At 36.3% G+C, this 19,185-nt stretch overlaps 1 long non-coding RNA gene across 1 annotated transcript in view; it reads left to right on the top strand.

Moving 5' to 3' along the window:
* Positions 1–19,185, top strand: part of LOC123572338 (uncharacterized) — a 56,947-nt gene that overhangs the window by 33,685 nt on the left and 4,077 nt on the right. The gene's annotated exons all lie outside the window — the stretch shown is intronic.

The following is a 19,185-nucleotide window of genomic DNA, read 5'->3' as shown; positions in this document are numbered from 1 at the left end:
CAAAGACGCAGTGCAGAAGAGCTAATGGTGTCTGACAAAAATGCAAGCAGTTTGGCATTACTAAGGCATAAAATGTAAGGGAGCAGCTAGCTGGAGGTGCCGCTGAAGATACAGGCAAGGATCAGAGAAGAGAGCTTTTGCTCTGAGTTAAGCAGTTTGGGATATATCTCCTAAATTACAAGAAGACATTCAAAGACTTTAAGCACAGGGTTCCATGTGTTTAAATCTGCATTTCTGAAGAATCATTCCAGCAGCTGGGTTGAAGATGGATTTGACTGGGACAAGAAAGGGAAAATAAGACCGATTAATAAACTAATGAAGAAGCAGCAGATGGATAAGGGATAATGAGAATGTAAACTAGGCTGATGACTTTAGGGATGGATTAGAAAGGATGGATTAGGATTTTAAAATTATCTATATTCTGTGATTAATTATATATGGTTGGTATATACAAGGGAGGGGTAACTTTATTACAAATTTCTATCCACAGTTCCTGGCCATGATTCTATCAACTGAGATAGAAAATATAGGATGAGGAAAGAAATTTGGTAGGGAAAGATAATTTTGCTTTTCAACATATTGCTTGTAAATTTTCTATGGGACAATCATTGGTTGACGTCCAGTAGACTGTAGGATATATATCTGGGGAGGGGTTTGGACCATGCATTTAAGCTTAGAAGATGCAACTATGTGAGTAGATTAGATAACCCAGTGAGCATGAGAAACTGGGGTGGATGAAAAGAAGATAGAGACAAAGAAAAAACAGTAAGAAAGATGTAAGACCCAGGAAAATGCCGTATCACAAAAGCCAAGTGAAGGATTAACCCACATGGCAAATACAGCAGAGAAGACTAGGAAAAAAAAAGACTAGGAAAGGCCTCAGTTAGCTATTAGAAACAATTAGAAGCCATATTATAGTGGAAAAATAAATAAATAAAAGGTGAATGTGTTACTATGGTCAGGCAAAATAATGGGGCACGTTCTCAAATATCAATAATAAGAAAATAAAACCCAATACTAATTTTTGTTATTTCATCAGGGACCTAGTACTATATGACAATTTTTCTAAATCTCTGACTCTATCCTTAATGTGCATTAGATTGTAATAGACCAATTTTTTTTTTTCTTTGAGACAGAGTCTCGCTCTGTTGCCCTGGTTGGAGTGCAGTGGCGTGATCTCAGCTCACTGCAACCTCCGCCTCCTGGGTTCAAGCGATTTTCCTGCCTCAGCCTCCAGAGTAGCTGGGATTACAGGCGCACGTCACCATGCCCGTCTACTTTTTGTATTTTTAGTAGAGACGGGATTTCACTAAGTTGGTCAGGGGGGTCTTGATCTCCTGACTTTGTGATCCACCCGTCTTGGCCTCCCAAAGTGCTGGGATTACAGGTGTGAGCCACTGTGCCCAACCAATAGAACAAATTTTAAAAGATGGAGTAATACCAACATTAAAAGGCAGACAATATTGCTGCATGATAGAAACAGTACCTAAGAATAATAGGAGTAGAAAGGAAAAATAAACAAGGTAGATTTAGGATGTGAAAAGTAGTTAATGGCACACTACAATTTTTAAGTCCTTTGAAAACAATTCTCCATGAGGACATTCTCACAAAGGGCCGATTTCTATCCATCCTCATGTTAGTAGAAAATGTCTCATGTTTATATACTAGATGAAGGACAGCACATGGCTTGCTTTGGGGTCATGTAACATTATCAAGCCACATTATATGCTGAGCAAATGTGTTCTCTAAAACATGACCATAAATTGTGAGTCACCATATTTTCTACCTATTTCCGTTTTTTATTGAAGAGTAGTAGAAGACAATAGTAGCTTAAAATCTGATTCATAGGCAAAAACGGCTTCCCTAGAAAAGAAACAATTTCACAAAACCACTGATGAAGTTCAGAAGATTCAATCATCGACCTCAAGTTTTAAGTGAGACTCATACTTTTCCCTCACTTTGACCAGAATATATTGCTGCTGCAAAGCAATTTGCACTTTAAAACTTTAAAGAGAGCAGAAAGGACTAGACTTGCCAGAAGGCACTTGGGCAATTGTCACAGGCAGATTGTTTATTCCACCAAGAGGTTTATTATTATTTTCATAGTATTCTGCAAAGATCAAGAGAAAGTGCTAACAGGCTATGGTTTTTATAAAGGTGGAGTTTAAAGTATTATAAAGAAATAAACCATCAAATTGCTTGACAGTTTATACAGGTAGGTTGTTCATATAACTATATGAGCAAGGAATATACTTTATTTTTATTAGTTCCAGAACTGTGTGGCCCACAGTCAGTTCAATCAGAACAGACTGAACAATCTGAACAATCAGAAGAGCTTTTCTTAATTTTTGTCTGATTTTTTACCAAAATTCTGCAAGTGATTCATTGTTTGACTGCAGTAAACCAGTAATGTTTGAAACAAGAATCAGTGTTGGCATCAGAAATCATAAGTCCGTCCTTTTTCAAGTTCAAATACAATTAATAAGAATTGCAAAAATTCACTAATGAAAGCAAAAATCTCAGGACTTATCAGGAAAGCAAGAAAAAAAAAGGGATCTCCCTTTTTAATGACACATAAAGGGAAGAAATCAAGGTCCTATTATGTTTCTCACTCTGAAATAAAATTGCCCAAGCTGGGAACCTGAAGATCATGTGTGTCATTTCTCTATGGGTGCCATAACAAATCGCCAACTGGATTTTTTAAGCCACCCAGAAATTTGTCAAATGGTTCTAGATGTTAGAAGTTCACTATCGAAGTGTTGGCAGGGTTGGTTCCTGCTGAGAGTTGAGAAGTAGAATCTGTTCCATGTCTCTCCCCTGGCTTCTGGTGATTTACTGCCAATCTTTGGCATTCCTTGATTTGTGGACATGTCACCCCAATCTCTGTCTTCATATTCACATTCCATACTCCCTGCATGCATGTATCCAATTGTGATGGTTAATATTACATGTCAACTTGACTAGATTGAAGGAAGCAAAGTATTGCTCTTGGGTGTCTCTGGGAAGGTGTTGCCAAAGGAGAGTAACACTCGAGTAAGTGGACTGGGAGAGGCAGATCCACCCTCAATCCGGGTGGGCACCATCTAATCATCTGCCCGGGTAGCTAGGATAAAAGCAGGCAGAAGAACGTGGAAAGACTAGACTGGCTAAGTCTTTTGGCCTCCATCTTTCCCCTGCGCTGGATGCTTACTGCCCTCGAACTCCAAATTCTTCAGCTTTTGGACTCTTGGACCTATACCGGTGGTGTGACAGGGGCTTGAAGGCTTTTGGCCACAGACTGAAGGTTGCACTGTCGGCTTCGCTACTTTTGAGGTTTTGGGACTCGGGCTGGCTTCCTGGTTTCTCAGCTTACAGACGGCCTATTGTGGGACTTCACCTTGTGATTGTGTGAGTCATGTCTCCTAATAAACTCCCCTTTACGTATAGATCTATCCTCTTAGTCCTGTCCCTCTGGAGAACACTGACTAATACACCAATTGTCTTTTTTGTTTTTTTAATAAGAACACCAGTCGTATCGGAATAGAGACCCACCCTACTCCAGTATGGCTTTATCTTAATTGCATCTACAACTACCCTTTTCCAAATAGAAACACATTCTGAAATAGTAGGAGTTAGGACTTCAATTTATTAATTTTTTTTATGGGGAACACAACTCAACCCATAAAACATCTTAGATGTATCCATCTTTCCATGTACTATTGTCTTAAAGTTCGGTTTCATCCACCTTCACACTTCTCTAATGTTCAACTCTTTCTCTCCAGCTCCACTGCAACTGCCTTTGCAGTATCTTACTTCATCACCGAACCGTGATTCCACAAGGGTAGGGCCTATGACCATTTTCTTTCCTCTACATAGGCCCACTGACCGACCTCATACTGGCTGTCTTTATTATTATTATTATTATTATTATTATTAATTTTGAGACCGAGTCTCTCTCTGTCACCCAGGCTGGAGTGCAGTGGCACGATCTCAGCTCACTGCAACCTCCACCTCCTGGGTTCAAGCAATTCTCTGCCTCAGCCTCCCAAGTAGCTCGGATTACAAGCACGTGCCACCATGCCCAGCTAATTTTTTTATTTTTAGCAGAAATGGGGTTTCACCATCTTGGCCGCGCTGGTCTTGAACTCCTGATCTAGTGATCCACCCTCCTCAACCTCCCAAAGTGCTGAGATTACAGACGTGAGACACGGCACCTGGCCCTGGCTATCTCTTAATGTAATATCTATTTAGTGAATTTTAAGTAAAAGACTCCTCATTGGTTAGTAAAATATATTTCTAACTAGATTTCCAGGTTTTAAACTTAATCTTCACGTCAGTCCATTTTCCCCCACTGTTAACAGGCAGATCTTTGAAATATTTTTACCATACTCAAAAATGTTCAATGGCTTTTCATGACTTACAAGACAAAAATTCAAACACCTTAGGCTGGCACACAAAGAACTTTGTCTCGGCCTCAGTTTACCCATTCAGTCTCATCTCCATTACTTCCTCCCAACCCGATCCCATAAAAGCAGTAATTTTAGCTCCTTGACAACCTCATGCTCTCCTGTGCTTGCATGGCTTTGCAAATCTTCTCTTTGCCTAGAATATGTTTCTCACCCCATTAGCCCAAAGACAACCTTCTGTTTGAGTTCTTCATCAACCCTTTCACTGTGCATTTTATGTATACCTATAGCAGAATAGTCTGTATATTGTCTACTTAAATGAATGTTTTTGTGTCTTAGTTTCAGTGAGACTGAACAACCTGTGCTTCTTGAGGACCAAACACAAGGGTTTTTTTCATCTTTGTATTCTCAGCGTATTATATAAGGCAAGGGCAGGCACCGAATAAACATTTGCAGAATAAACAAATGCGTGGAAGAAAAACTATGTGCCCCAATGTTCATTTACAGAGATTACTTAGGACACATTTGTTGGAAATGTGATTTAAAGTGATTATGGCTCTTCCTCTAAATCCGTAGCCAGAGTCAACAGAACAGATACTTCAATAATGGCCTCAATGTCAGCCTTCTATATACCTGTCAAAGCCAGGCACACCAGTGAGGAAAGGGTACACCAAGGTACGCCTTCGAACCCCCCTTTGTTTCTAATGCTTTACAAATATTTTCTGAGACTGAGGGAGAGAGGAAAACTCAATATACTTTGGTTTATAATCTACTGATGCCTAGTAAAGGCCATGACTCTAACAAACATAAGGCAGGTGTGAGATAATATTTGTCCTTTGTTAAACCACGTTAATTTAGCAGGCAGTTAACTAACTCTTGGCTCAGATAATCAAATCAAATCAAATATACTAAATTTAGCAATGACGAAGACGTTTTTATTTGTATGTGTGTATGTGAAGTAGCAGCCATCCTTTATAACCTGATCATGGCCCATATAGAGATTTTTACCTTTAGGGTCAATGTTTGGGTGTTGAGGTTGAGTTTATTAAGGAATACAGTAGACTTCTTGATAGTGAGGGCAGTAGTGACATTAGCAAAAACGCTCTGAGGGGAAGCAGAATCTGAAGGTATGTAGCTATGAGGCATATGTGTTATTACCATGGACATCTACTCATCTATTTCTAGCTTTTGTCATTTGGGCATCATTTAATTATAGGAGTTGGTGGGCTAACGTTCCACAGCTCTGTTCATACATGGTGCATGATATACACAAGATGATTTCCCAGGCATTGAAAATGAAAGGGTGGCTTCTTTAATGAGGAAGATCAAAACTTATTGAGGAAGGTACATCTTCAAGTGAGTAACGTATGTCACATGAAATGTGTGAAAATATTTTATGTAAATATGTTGTGATGGCAGAACAAGAAGGAGCTAACATTGTCTCCATAGTCCATTAATAAAATAAATAAATAAATCAGGGTGTTTTATGAACCTTCCTCATGTCTGCATTGTATCACAAGAATACTTCCCAATGCAGAAGAGGAGAAACAGGGAGAAGAAATCAATGGTGATTCTGTTTGAGCGTGGGTCAAGTTGGGCACTAGTGGAAAATTGGAGGACAGAGGAAGATAGAAGCCAAAGTGTCTCTGTCCTTCTCTCATTTCCTTGGATAGCGTCTTCAGCAGTGGCTAAGTCTCCTCCTTAACTCTGGCACAGGCCAAGCCTCCTGGCAGGTTTCTAGATTCCACATCACCTCCATACCAAGAGATCCTCCATACTACAGAATGTCAGCAGCTTCCTGCTGATACGAATCTCTGGGTTATCTAAACAACCTCTGTTTGGTTCCTCAGATCTTTCATCAAATGCACAACCCATTCTAGGCATTTAATTCCCTCTGTTTAAAATAATTTGTGATTTCTACTTTCCTATTTGACTTTGATACACTACATATATCAGACAAATAAAATTAAGAATGGAAAATGTAAACCTTGTCTAAATCTGGGATCTTCTTTGTGCAAATAATTGAGTAGTTAGAAATTACTAATAATTATCTCATTTCTTCTTTCACATTTGTTTCATACTTTAAGATCAGCTTTTGAGTCCAAATTATTAATGTATTTTTTGAAACATCAGTGTCAGAAATTCCGAGATTTTTAAAAATATATAGGCTGTTACACAACAATCAAATAATTAGGATGTAAAGGCTATACACAACAACTAGCACAATACCAAAGAAGAAAATAAACACTATCAAATCTTTATAAACAGAAAATGCCAGTAATCCCACTTTGCTTGACCTTTGATATCTGTGATAACGGCATAATTATTCTAAGAAGAGAAACCGAATTTTATTTTTTATTCCAATGTAACAACAATAAAAGGTATACTATGAAACAAAAATGTAATACCAAAATGAATAAAAATAAATAATGATTTTAAAAACATAAATACCAATAATAACAACATCAAACAAATATTGATAAATTGCTATTCTGTGCTAAACATCACACTACCCCTAAACACTTAGTGAAGTCATCAACTCTCTGGGCCTCAAGTTCCTTTTGGGGAAACTGAAGAGCTTAGATTACAATAGTTTTTCCCAACCATTGATCCTCAGGTCTAGCAGTTTGTATAACTAAAGATAATATTAATTTACCTATTGCAACGTCCATTACTTAAATTAAAAAGCAAATAATTATGTAGGAGATGTTTGCTTTAGAGCAGTCTAGTTTATGGTCCTCTGAGAAGTTAGATGAGCTGGCTTATGACTCAGTTACCGTTTCTGACTCAGTTGATAACTCCTAGCTAGTACATTAGTTTTAAACAGCACATTGCTTTTTTAAATTCTCGGTCAAATGTTGTTTAATTTATATCCATAATTGACCATTTGTTAAAGACAGGAAGCACAGGGAACACTGATGTTGAAATGCAATAAGGAAACTAGGGACATAATAATATAATTCTGCAAATTTTGTTCATTTTCTCTTCATCAGATCAAAATTCTTGTGTGTATTTAGTACTTCAAAAATCCATTTGAAAAGCATAAACTAATGTAATGATTATTAAACACGGCTTTGAATAATGAGAAATAAAAAAGTTAACCAGCATACAATGTGTTATTTGCAGACATTTCAAATAACAATTTGAATATCTTCTTATCTACGCAGTCAGAAACAAAACATGATAATCATGAAAGCAAAACAGTCCATTTTTTTTTTAAGTATGGAGCAAGAATTCTACACATCTGGTCATAATTTAGCAGCTTTTTTTTTCATATTATGACATGCATTTTTAAAATGTATATTTCAATTGCTATTTATTCACAAAACCAAATATGCCACACTATTGTTTCTTTTTCAACAGATTTTGCCCTTTAAAATAAAATAAAATAAAATTTTTTAGAAACTGATTTTTAATGGACAAGGTGGAAATTTATATTTTTATGTATTATTTGTTCTTAAGGTTGCACTTAAGTATTTTATATTTTTAAATAATTCATTTACCCAAAACTGTATCTATATATTTACTTACTTAAAATATATTTATGACCTGTCACCCAAAAATTATTTTAAAAATTAAAATTCTACAGACTGTGTGGAGCTGTATATTGGACCAAAAAGTTTTTCAAGTCAAAGGTGTTTGGGGAATGCTTCTCTTAGCTAATCTCCAAGACTTCATGAGTCCAGTGGCTTTGATGATCCAAATTAGACTATTCTGAAGGGAATTCTAATGTCATTATTTGGATCCTTAAATGACTAACTCAAAGAGAAAACAGAAAAAAAATTGTCTGCAAAAGAACCATCCATTAAAAATCTTATCTCTGTTTTCTACTTTCCCCTCCCTCTCTTCTCTCATCATGCCCTCTTTGTGGGTGTATGATGCAGTTTTGTACAGTCAGAAACAAAATCAGCCCTTATGAAAACATGCATGCCATCTAAAAATGTTTTTACAGAAACTTATTTGTTTCACATTGGGAGAAAAGAAGGTTTCTGTTTGTGGCATTTGAAAGTCTGGGTTTTAGTATTTAGGATATCTATTTACTCTTTTCCCCCTTTATTTCTATTTATTTATTTATTTTTGAGATGAAGTTTTGCTCTTGTTGCCCAGGCTGGAGTGCAATGGCGTAATCTCTGCTCACTGCAACCTCCACCTCCCAGGTTCAAGGGATTCTTCTGCCTCAGCCTCCCGAGTAGCTGAGATTACAGGCACACATCTCCACGCCCAGCTAATTTTTGTATTTTTAGTAGAGACAAGGTTTCATCATGTTGGTCAGGTTGGTCTCAAGCTCCTGATCTCAGGTGATCCACCCCACTCGGCCTCCAAAAGCGCTGGGATTACAAGCGTGAGCCACCGCACCTGGCCTTCCCTTTTATTTCTAACTTTACAAAACAAAAAGCCTGAGTCCTTAATCATAATGGGACCGAATTTTAGGATGGTCTATCTATAGATGCGAAAAGTTCTTGATCTGAATGTTTACATGGAATTCATAGGTTGCATAGGAAAAAAAAAAAAAAAAAAAAAGACTCTCAAAAGCAGCATGTTCACTTTTCAGAGTCCAGTCATTGTGTGTAAATTACAGAAAGAAGAATTCTAGTGAATGTCTACTTAATGAATTTTCTAGTTTGCAATACCAATCACCAGTTCCTGAAATTTTTTTCAATGAAAATATCTAATTCTGTATTTCTATCCTGAAAGTCCCAGTAGCTTCGGATCACAGTTTAAATTACTATTCTCAACGTAAAATTGTCACTCCTGGACTGAGTGGAGACTTACTCTGTCTCCTTCTTGGAGAATAATGAAGAAAGCAGCTTTATATCAGAAATGTTGCCCAGGTAGCTGAGACTGTAGTTTGAGTTTAACAGCAGGTGTCTTGGCATTTGATAATTATTACCAGCACCTAATCTGCTACCTGTCTTTTTTAGTGACTGGAAATTAGGGCAGTGGTGTTTCAAGAGACTGCTGAGAATAAAGTTAAAGCTGCACAGAGATGAATTATTCTTCTAAAACGGGCCTCTGCACAGAGTATGTTAACACTTCCTAATGAATCTCACTGGTGAAATTTTGAAATGCATAAAGATACCAACACTATACAAGGGGATAGAGTGTTCTTGTTATACAATACCAATTTTACAATGACATGTATTCTACTGATGGTGAAGTGATTTCAAAGCATCTGGATGGAATAAAACACACTCAACACTAAAGTTATGTTGAATAACTTTTATAACTTGCAAGCCCTAGAGTCATCATGATCATGTACAATGCATCTCTACTGATGTACAAAATTTATTGTATTTGTCATGCGTTTTATATGTCATGAAAAGAATATTTTTGTAGTGATTAGTTCAATACTGAGTCATCAAAACATAGCCATAATTGAAAATAACAAAGCAGTGAATATTACAATATAGGCACTATTTTATAGAGATATAATCCATTGTATACTTCAAATCTTTACCTTCTTTCTATTTTTTTATATTATAGCTTTACCGAACATTTATGTTTACGTATTTTAAGCTAGACAATGCCATGGATTGATGTTTACATAAACAGCATTTCATTTAATCTTCATAACAATCTTATAGAATAGAAATGATATTTTACGTGGACTATTACAAAGTCAAAAATCTTAACCTTTAGAATAAAAATAGAAAAAGCCACCAACAGTTCAAGCCTTACATTGTCCTTATTGGTGACAATTTCATAGAAATGAGCATGTTTTTCCAAGAGTTGCCTCCAATTACCCAGAGATAACTGTAGTCACGCTCTTTAGGTGTTGACATCCATCCTTGAACCAAGTACTATGTCAGGAGGATGGCACACTTTCCCTGGCCAAGCCTAGGTCTTTTGCCCATGTTTGAAACTGGAGGATAGGGGGGTTTGCCAGTCTATCAAAATCACATGCACTAAGAATAGGGAAGGAGTTTTCCCCACAGAGATTCTGGGCAGCAGCCCAGAATAAAAATATGTTTGTATTATGTTCTGCTCCTTGGTTGCTAACATCCACTCACACTAGTCTCCCGAAATAAACATGCAAAACCGCCTGGCCTTACATGATGCCACAATCCCATATACAACCAAAAAAGTCTCCATCCCATCAAGAAATAATTCAAAATTTTGTTCAGTTGCTACATCCTAGTATCCAATAAACCATGAAAAATAATGAAACTCCCTCAACACAATCAATATACCATGGGAGAGGGTAAACAGGATAAGTTTGGAAACACCCATCTGAAAAAGGGGACAAAGGGCAACAATAATTATGAATCTATCTTAATCTGCTTGGGTGGCTATACTAAAATCTCCTGAACGGGGTGGCTTATAAACAAAAGAAACTGAGAAAGTTATTTCTCACAGTCCTGAGTCGAAGATCATGGTGCCAGAAGATATGGTGTCTGGTGAGGGCCCATTTTCTGATAAATAGTATGTTTTTGTGGTGTTTTCACATGGTGGAAGGGGCGAGGGTCCTCTTTTGTAAGGACACTAATCCTATGTATGAGAGCTCTACTCTCATGACCTAATCACCTCTCAAAATTCCTGCCTTGCAATACTATCACATTGGCACAAACATTCAGACTATAGCAAGGCTCAAAGCACAGCAGTATCCAGGGCTGAGAAGAGCATTGACTCTCTGAACTGACAATGAAAAAGTTGCTCAGTCAATTAACTGAGTTTCTCAAAATTCTGTTATCTAGTAAATCTTCCTTGACCTTTATTCTTCTTGACCAAATATGAGTTGTGCATTGGAGAAAGATTTTCTTTCTGAGGGTTTGAGTCCTTCAGCAGACCAGATTCTGTTGGGATAAGTCATGAATTTTGCTTCAAATGCAGAATAACAACATACTTTGATTGTCAGCCTTGGGATTTCTCTAGCAATATACAGTTGGCCCTGCCTTTCATTCATTGAATGCATCTTTGCATTCCATCAACCCCAGATCAAAAATGTTCAAAAAAAGTGAATGTTTCCATGTATACACATTTTTTCTTTGACATTATTCTCTAAATAATACATTTAACAATTGCTTCCATAGTATTAGGTATTACAATTAATCTAGAAATGACTTAAAGTATACAAGAAGATGTGCATAGGTTATATGTAAATACTACATTTTCTATAAAGGAATTAAAAATCCAAAGATTTTGGTATCTGCTGGAATGCCTGTAATCAACTGCCCACAGAGAGCGAGGGAAAACTGTAATTCCTTTAACTTTTTAACTCTTTAACTGCTTGTTTCCAAATTCCTTATGTGTGTTACATATTTAAGCTTATTGATGACAGTTTTTCATTCGCTTATATTATTCTTTGCAACTAAGGGTAACAGGGATATAAAAATTATGAGTTAAAATCACCAAGTCTCAAATCCCAGCATGTAAAAAGTAATTACAGAATAAAGGTTGAAAGAGATAATATAATAAAAGTGCCTATGTGCTGTTGTTATTATTTATTTTAAGTCTTTAATTATAAGTCACTTAAACAAGCAAACAAACCCTATGTGGCAATTAGTTGTAGAGTTTTCAAACCCTACCTGCATCAAGTTATGTTTCTCATCTATCAATAAGACATAAGAGACCTGTAGGGATAAGAATCACAGAGAAAAATCAGGGAAGGTGTAAATAGTCTTTGCTGAGTTACCTAACCTCTTTATCAGTAATCTGAGGATAATAAAGATTGTGGTGGATTGTGGTGATCATTAGGACTTTTCCAAATACATTATCGCTTTTTTTCCTCTTAACACACAGTAAGATTGTAATTCCCTGCCTCCTTTAAAGTTACGTGTGGCCATGTGGTTTGGCCAATGACATGTGTCAATACTGGATGGACAACTGAGGGGCAGTGGACAATTCTCTGTTCTCTGTCTCTGCTGTGATTGTTGCAGCTCATGTGAAGATGAGGACCTCCATCAGTCTAGGTCTCTGAATATGTGCAGAGTCTTCCCCACTACCCCATTTTGGGTATGTAATGCAAATAAGAAATATCTTCTATTGGATTAAGCCACTGGGTTTCAGAGGTTGTTTTTATAAGTATCAAATCAGATAACATAAAGGTGGCATAATTCATGACACATTAACAGAAGCACATAAATATGTCGACTTTATTCTAGACAGAACTATTTAGGCTTGTTCAAATAGTTTTCCCATCAGTAACATTGAGATAATAATAACCATATAACCTAATTTAAAGGTGTACTGTGACATTCTATTAAAGGTCTAAATAATATATTTATATGAATTATAAAATGAAAAATATTACTTTTTCTGAACCCCACTTTGTATTAGCAGTTGATTATTTCCATAAATTCAATTGTCTTAATTTCTATATTTTTTCTTCTCCAGTCTAGATCTTTCAAGGCCAGACAGTATCACTGATAAATTATTTTTTTCAGCGTGTTTTAGAAACAAGAATATTTTCTTTCGTCACGTCCTTTTTAGTTATTAGAAATTACTTATTACTTTTTTTTTTTTTTTGAGATGAAGTCTCACTCTGTCTCCCAGGCTGGAGTGCAGTGGTGCGATCTCGACTCACTGCGACCTCCGGCTCCTGGATTGAAACGATTCTCCTGCCTCAGCCTACAGACTAGTTGGGACTACAGGTGTGTGCCACCACGCCCGGCTAAGTTTTTTTTTTTTGTATTTTTAGTAGAGATGGGGTTTCACTGTGTTAGCCAGGATGGTCTCGATCTCCTGACCTTGTTATCTGCCAGCCTTGGCCTCCCAAAGTGCTGGGATTACAGGAGTGAGCCACCGCACCCGGCCAGAAATTACTTATTACTTTTAAAGAAATAAATTACTAAACTTAAACTGATATCTTCTCAGCAACTTCCAGGGACTTGGAGCTACCTTACGGTACCTTTTCATTATTGAAATCAACTTTTTTTTTTTTTTTTTTTTTGGTCTTTTGAGATGGAGTCTCACACTGTCATCCAGGCTGGAGTACAGTGGCATGATCTCGGCTCACTGCAACCTCCGCCTTCCGGGTTTAAGCAATTCTCCTGCCTCAGCCTCCCAAGTAGCTGGGATTATAGGCGCCTGTCACCACGCCTGGCAAATTTTTTGTATTTTCAGTACAGATGGGGTTTCACTATGTTGGCCAGGCTGATGTCAAACTCCTGACCTCGTGATCCACCCTCCTCGGCCTCCCAGCCGGGATTACAGGCCTGAGCCACTGTGTCCAGCCTGAAATCAACATCTAAATACAAGCCTATTGAAAACAACAGAGAGAAAAGTAGGTAAAACAGCTAAGAACAATAATTCATCCAGAGAGAGGAGATTAGTTAAAATGAGAATGAATGAACAGAAATCAAAGTGTAATATGCAAATAAAATTGAATCCTTGGAAGGATAATTTACACTTCTTTTCTGTTTAAAGATAGGCTATATTTGTGAATTGGTTAGCTTATAATTCTAAACCTTATTATTTCTTTCCCTGGCTTTTGTTTTTCCTCATTGTTTCAGTGTATATCCTGGACTTGTAAACATTCTACAATAAGCTGTTAAAACTCCATTTTTTGGCATGTAAATACAATGTGTGAAATATTTCAGAGTTTTCTTTTATACACGAAACCATTGCCTTGAGATAGTGGTATGAAGGAGAAGGGAACGTGGGAAAAAATAGAACAATCACCTATAAGTTGGCCAGAGACTATGGTTCCCAAGGAGCCCTGCCTGACTATATAGTCAGATAGGAGACGCTACTAAGGTTTTCCCAACAGTAGAATGTAACTTGTCAAATGTTTGCATGTTCTGCTCCTCTTATATAAGAATTTTCATACCTTAGTCAATGAAATGTCAGTTGTATGAACTGATTGCCTCTCCTAAGCTTTTATTTCACCGTAGTTGTTCTGGCTTTTCTCGCTGAAATTCCCTGTTGACAGGGACACAAAGAGCTGTTTTAAATCAGAAGCCAACATTTGGGTGCCAGACAGCATGCTGGTGCCACATAGCATTCATTCCATAGTGAAACTGCAAACCAATACCTTTCTGTGCTAAATGGCACCATATCTCCTATCCTACTTCATTAGAATAGATTTCCTTCATGATGCCAGCTGCTTTTCTGGCACCAGACATGAAGACTCAGACTAAATTATCCCCACTAAAACCATTGCTGGTGTCATAGTGCCAGACGCACCACTCTGACCTCTAAGTTAGAAGGCATATCCCCTCCAGGCCTGTTTTAGATTTTCTTGTTTTCCCTGCATTTTGTACTTTTGCATCATTCTTGTGGGCACTGTGTTAGATGAACGAGTTGATTGCTGTTACTCACGAATGGATTTCACAGTTCTTCATGCAGAGGCTTGCTGCCTTTTTTTTTTTTTTTTCCACGACATTTCTCATAATGAGAATGATATAGTTCAAAGAATCACAAAGAAATAGGAATTAATAGTTTATACTCAAGGTGAGACAAAAGTCGCTGTGTTGTAGGCAATCCGCTTACAAATATCTATCTCTATGAATGATTTTCAACCAGTCTTCAGTGTCAATTATTGGTATGCTGAAGTTACTTGTATTCTTTTGAACATATTTTATAACCCTTTTGTCACAAATGGAAGGATTTCATGATGTTTACTTTTTTAACTTTAAACACCTAATCACCTTCATTGTCTTATAACGTTAAGACAAAGACAGAGAGCAAGTATTACCATTCTTCACCAAAGTTAAACAACAGGAAAGGGCATTTGGGCACAGGTTCAATGTATGCAAAGCAGTCTACACTCATCCGAATATAAAATGGTAGAAAAAGACCACATTAATATCTGGAGACTAGTTTACATTTTACTGTTTTTTTTCCTTTAAGAAACAGAGAATGAAAATCAAACTGGCTTAAGCAAAAAGAGATGAGCTTATATATGTGGATGATGCAGAGGTAGATCGGGCCTTACATATTGGGTTGACTCAACAGCTCAAGGGTGTCATTTAAGATACTTATTTTCCCCTTAGTACATTGATTTGCATAGCATCACCTTCATTCTAAGACTGCCTAAATGACCCCATAGTTTCAAAATCCATACCCACATACCATCTCTTTCAGAAAGATAGAAATAGCTGGTTGTAGCCAGCTGTCTTAGAGGAGTGGAGAACCCTCTCCATTCACTCAGCGACATCCAGCTAAGTTTCTTTGTCCAAGAATGCCGATTCCTAAGTCAATTCCATTGGTAGAAGAACATCCTGGGAAGCAAGCCTCAGAGGTAAATTCTGTGAAACAATCATTGCGGTAGGAAGAAGGAAATTATCCTGATGAGGTCACTCAGGATACAATTGTAGGTGGCATGGGCTCAGGGTCTCCTCTTTCCTACCCCCACTTCGTTCTTACTTTGCAAGGGGGATTGATGGGAAGGAAATGTAAGAAAAATCCCAGGATCTATACTCTCAACAACTACTAAAGCATATTTTACTCCTTAGAGGGTCTGTCCAAGGCTTGCCTTTGGTGAAGTCGCCTGGCTTTAAGATTATGCAAACCTCACCTTTATCAATGAGCTCTCTCAGAACTGAGGAACCGAAAAGCTTCTGTTCAGTGTTCAGAGAACACTTGAAATAGAATCACAAATTAACCTATAATATTTTATTACCTTCAAAGTACAAAATCTCCTGAAAAGTTTACAAGCTCAAAAATTCCCTGTTGAAGAAACTATCTTGAGGAACTGATTTGATAAAAATCCAGATATAAAATAAAAATTAGTATCATCTTTAGAATAAGAGAGTAAACTATATTCCTGTTTTTTTAAAAAAGTTGTTACCCAGGGAACATATAAATAGGAACACACACACACACACATATTCACATCTACATATATATATATGCATACATATATATATATACACACACACACACTTTAATCATCACATAACTTTTTTCTCCCTTTATACAGAAGCAGGAGGGAAATCCTAAAGTCTTCTTTAACTAATGTTATTCTCAACAAATTCTTGTTTCAGTTTAAAAGTATCCATCAGAGATTATACACTGAGTTTGGCCCACAGATATGTCCCGTTTGATGCCTATCTAGGCAGAGCTTCCTCTCTCCAGTTTGACCAAAAGCCACAAATCCCCTTCCTCATCCAAAATTTACTCTTAATCCAACCTTTAAAAATATTAGAGAACACTTATTAGAGATGCAGTCTAGTCATGGTCATAGCCTGTCTTAACCAGGATACAAAGGTAAGCAAATAGTCAGGCAACTCCTTGGTAAGCAAGAAAAAATAAACAGGATGGACTCTTCAGGCCAAAATGAGGACATTCAAAACTAGCCTTGCTTCACAACCAGAGATTTTCCTGTCACTCTTGGTTTTTCTAGGTTCTCTTCTAATAACCTACTTTTTTTATAGAAAGGGTCAAACAAAATTGAGTATATGATAGCCTTAGCCATGCTATGGTAACCAGCCAACACCCTAGTCATGGAAATGTATTATTAGATGTTTCTAGACTCTTCAGCCATGGATTATTACTTTAGTTCAGTTATTTCTATAGATGGCTGATCTCAGTGGTTTCATGACAATTGTTCTAATTTCATTCTCAGAGGGAAACCTTAATTCCAAGAGCCAAGGATTCCTAGCTGTTACCACCTAGGTACTAACTACAATTTTCACTGTGGGTGTTAAAGTCAAGATTTAAAAATATTGGTTCAGTATCACAACATGATATTAAATTGATATTGAGTTCCTCTCACTCTTTTAAACATTTCCCTACAGAGAGAGTTTGCTCTCTCTGTAGGGTTATGTCTTTTCTTTACATAAGGTATGATAACACGTTTTTAAAGAATGGAATTTTCATACGTCATATTTCCTCTGGTAGTCTTGACATTAAAACAATCACTTTTGGTCACATGCAGTAATTGGGCATGGCAGGTCATGCCTCACTTGCTATGCTAAGTAAAGGGATTTGATAACTTTCAAAACCTCATACACCTTTGCAAGTTAAGTGGTAGTGTAAAAGATTTGTAGTCCAAAGGAGTTTGAGCTACATTTCTTCAGGACCTTTTCTTGTTCAGCATTTTATTCTCAGAACCTAACACAATGCCTGGCTCACATGGGACGTTTGGTAAATATTTTAAAATAAGTTAATTAATGATAAAAGTTGGAAAAAAGCTCAGAACAAACACATTCTCTTGCTAAGATACTTAAAATACAAGGAGATTTTTTTCCCAGAGAGTCATATTCAAGATGAAAATATAGATACCAACAAAACAATAAAAAAAACTGATTTCTTTATTCAAACAACCATACTTCCAAATTACTATTTAATAACCAATAATACTCTTCAAAATTCACAGGTAGAGCACTTGTTTTCTATGATTTCTCTGAAAACAATGTCACAAATGTTTGGTTAAAGAATCTAAAATATTACAAAAAAAAATTTGTGAACTTAACTAATGAGAAAATATACTCTCTTTTAGAAAAGAGGATTAGGGATAAAAATAAAACATATTTCCAAAAGTAGATATGGATGCTCAAGTATCACAGGATTATTTGTGCAGTAAAAGACTTTTAATTTATTTAATCATGGTACACATGCTAGGATAGTACATTTTATTTTATATAGTACAAATATGTTTTTAATACACAAAGAAAATTGAGAATACTATTTTTGCTGTTACATATCAGATTCTTTAGGAGTCTGGACTACAGACATTTCAATTCAAAGTGTTTATTAAAGTGCAAGTGTAGTAAATCTTCTGGGGTGGAGAAACTTAGTTGAATACTTGTTATACTATTGCAACATGGAAAACAGATGGCAGGCCATCACCAATACCACCTGTAACTTTCTTTGATTTAAGCAATTTAGAATGCAACTTTCTTTTACTTATAATTCAAGTTTGAATCAAGGCATCTACTACCCCAAGCATCAATGCTCTTCAATATCTAATTTCACAGTTTTCTTAACACGTATCTCATGTTATTTATTATAGTCAGAGGCATCCCAACACCTTTGTCTATCTTTGCTATCTTTTAAATGGTTTATCTGGCAAACCATCAATCACAAATCATGAAACATATTTTAGCTCAAGTAAGATCAGTTAAGAAAGAAAAACAAGGCTTGTGTGGCCTAATTGGAAACATTACTCACATCAATAAGTGATAAATGCTTGTTCTGGGAAAGAATATTTATCCCCCAGATCTGTCTGTAATGTATAACATGGACAAGATTAAAATCTCCAATCACCTTCTAACTTCAGGCCATAAAGATATTGATAAAAGCAACTGAAGGCTTTTGTGAAAATAAAAGTTGTCAAAAAAAAACTCAATTTCAGGTTCAAACGATTGCTTGTATTACCAAAAACGTAAACATACGTATTCTATTTATAGTTTATTATCTGGTTAAAATTACAGCTTATGAACAACTTGAGATAAAATGCCCAATAAATTTCTGTAATATGTTTTAGTATATTTCAAAAGTCTTAATGAATTAGCTTGCTTGGCTTTATCCTGAATAACATGTGATAGAAGTTTTCAATAATTTCTTATTTGATATTTATACTATTAAACAACTTTTATTAATTACATGATAACATTTCTAATTCAAAATTTATTGATAATACATATACTACTTCCTATGTCTTGGAGGAGACATTAAACATATCCAAGTAAATGTATTTCCAAAATAGAAAAAGACATAATGTTTCTTTTATAAAATTTTAACTTAAAGAACACAGATGCACTCACTCACTCCATGAGGTCAATTGTACTACCACAACCACATTAACCAAGTGATGTTCACTTACTTTACAGGTAATTTATTAAACTGCAGCACTGTCTCAGGAATGGTTCACACAAATAATTTAACTTAAGTAAACACCATTTTCCAGTAATGA

Source organism: Macaca fascicularis, chromosome 3 (genome assembly GCF_037993035.2).
Source record: "Macaca fascicularis isolate 582-1 chromosome 3, T2T-MFA8v1.1".
NCBI lineage: Eukaryota > Metazoa > Chordata > Mammalia > Primates > Cercopithecidae > Macaca > Macaca fascicularis.
This window is presented reverse-complemented; position numbering and strand designations above follow the sequence as displayed.